Source organism: Cicer arietinum, chromosome 8, assembly GCF_000331145.2.
Source record: "Cicer arietinum cultivar CDC Frontier isolate Library 1 chromosome 8, Cicar.CDCFrontier_v2.0, whole genome shotgun sequence".
Taxonomy (NCBI): domain Eukaryota; kingdom Viridiplantae; phylum Streptophyta; class Magnoliopsida; order Fabales; family Fabaceae; genus Cicer; species Cicer arietinum.
In genome coordinates, this window is record NC_021167.2 from 16,620,432 (window position 1) to 16,623,220 (window position 2,789).

Consider the following 2,789-nt stretch of genomic DNA (forward strand, 5'->3'; position numbering starts at 1 on the left):
CAATCTAAATTATGACTCTAGTTTAACTCGAATGCTCGACCTTACCCCTCAAGGTATTGACTATTCCTCAAAGCGTCATTTTCTTAACCAAGGTGGTATTCACCCCTAATGTGTGGTGCCCCTTAACTTTAATACAAGCCTCTTCCTAGACACCTAAGCACCAAATACTATTCCAAAAGGAAGCCTCGTCTTCTCAACCATTTCATGATGTTCACTTCTCTTTGACAATTATCAAACTTCATCTAGTCTCATCCTGAAATCTACCAGGAAAACATCTAATACTTTTCTTAACAAAAGTCCTCCACTTAGATCTTTATTTGAAATCTCTTATTAGTCTAATGTTAATCCATCCATTCTCATCATCTTCGAGTTAACACCAACACATAGCTTATGTATCCTTGGAACCATTTCATAATTTTCATGTCGTCATGATTCGCTTCAACTCTGCCTGACAATCCGTCATCTCGAAGATATTTTCCACTTCGTGAATCCATTGATCAACTTTTTCTGAGTTCTCATTACCCCTGAACTTTGGAGGATGGTAACGACGAAAATCTTCTAATCCCCTTGACGCAGCAGCACATATCTCTATTTCCCTCTTCTCTAGATCTCGCAGAGTTTATGCAGTTGTTTGTGCAACAACAGAAACATCCATGTTATTCATAGCTTTAACCATTTGATCATCCCTATTAACGTTCACTCTTGCAGCGTCTTTCCTTCTTGGAGGTGTTGTTTCCTCAAAGCAAACATCAAGAAGAAATTTCAACACCCCTTGGAATAATTCCAAAAATAATTTCTGACTACATCAATACGTAAGAACTACACTGGACATGACACTTAGACAACTTAACCCTACGCATGATCAGATAACAACTCTCAACCTACAGGTTGACCTACAATCTAAAACCAAAACTCCACATCCCCCAAGAAATCCAAACCAAGGCTCTGATACCACAATGTAACACCCCGATTTCTAATAGCACGAGTGTATTTTTTTTAAAAAAAAACAAAGAAAATACTTTTGGATGAAATATTTAAGTCGTAACATAACGACAAAAGGCAACAATATTTACAAGCAGCGGAAATAGTTTTTGAAATACAAACCCAAAGTATTTACACGACAAAATACACCGGGGTTATGAGACCTATGAGACATAGCTCATACCCCTGGAGTATTCTCGGGAGACACCTGTACAAAAACATTGCCCCAAGAATTTTAACTTCCCCACGTCGTATCAAAAAATGGTACAAGGACCCATCAAAATAAAAGTCAAGATGACAACATGAGGTATAGGTACAATCTTTCAAATTGAAATACATACATCCACAAAAGAAAGACAGCTAAACCCTATACAACCCTCTAATCTGATCATGCTACAAAAAACTATACAACCTGGGTGATCTCCACGCGCCCCGCAAGATCCTTCTGACATGGCTTCGGTCAAGTATGACTAACTACTTTCCCATCTTCAGGGTACTAACCGATAGGATGATCATGGTTCTCATCTGAGGGCAAAACCCAGATTTCCACAATAATTGTAAAGGTCATCAACCGAAATTAACAAATATCACATAGCAAAATTGCTATATTTTCAAATGCTCAAAAGAACCTTTCGTCTTAGCATACTCCTCGAAAGGGTTTTCATATGTCCAAAAATGCATAAACAATGTTGAAAAATGAAGTTTTAACAAACTGCACTGTCATAGCCGAATACAACAGAGAAAATGCAGATTTTCAGTTCTAAAATAGCTCTGAATCAATCAACACTTCGAATATTCATTAAATCAATTATGAACACATAATTACATCAAAACTTAATCAACCTAACTTCACACCTCAAAGCAATTACGGTAAATCACAACAACAACCGAATATGTATATACAATCATCATAGTATAACAAACATAACTTGCATGTCAAACACTCTAATGCAATGCGTATATGCCAAAATGCATGATTCCATAATTCCAAACCAAAACCCTCCTCGAAGGGCGTAAATCATAATTGTACAGCCTCTCACAGACCAGTACTAATTACCAAGGTGCAATCTCTCACGGATCAACACGATTTACTAGCGTGCAGTCTCTCACAGACCAGCACGACATACAAGAGTGCAGTCGCTCACAGACCAGCACAATTTACTAGCGTGCAGTCTCTCACAGACCAGCACGATTTTCTAGAGTGCAATCGCTCACAGATCAGCATATTCTAGAGTGCAATCTCTCACAGATCAGCACGACGCGACAATCCCCGCAAGGATAAGATGAACCAACAATTCACATGGCATCATCCCGTGGCCCATCATGGTCACCACTATCACCATGGCCCCATCGCGGTCACCATGTACTATGAAAAGCATGAGCATACTCTAACTCTTTTCACCATAATCATTAAGTAAATGCAGCTATTAAAAGATTCCCCATTTTTAATACTCATTTAACACTAATGATTTTTCAAACACAACACAGAGCATACTCAAACATATTTATTCACACCAATTAAAATTTCCACAACCACACATAAATCACAACTCCAAATTCCATTCACACCTAAATTGAATTAAATTCATTTTCCACCAAGTCACACATAAATTTCTTCTAAAAAATTCATAATATTAATTATGAACACATCAATTTCACCAAACATGAATCACCAAAATTTCCAAACATTAATCACCCATATTCAATCTCCAAAATTTTCAACCAGAAATCACCACAACAACATTAATATATCAGAGTTCTCCCCACCACTAACTCGGTGCCAACGGTCTCGATTCCTTTTCGAGACT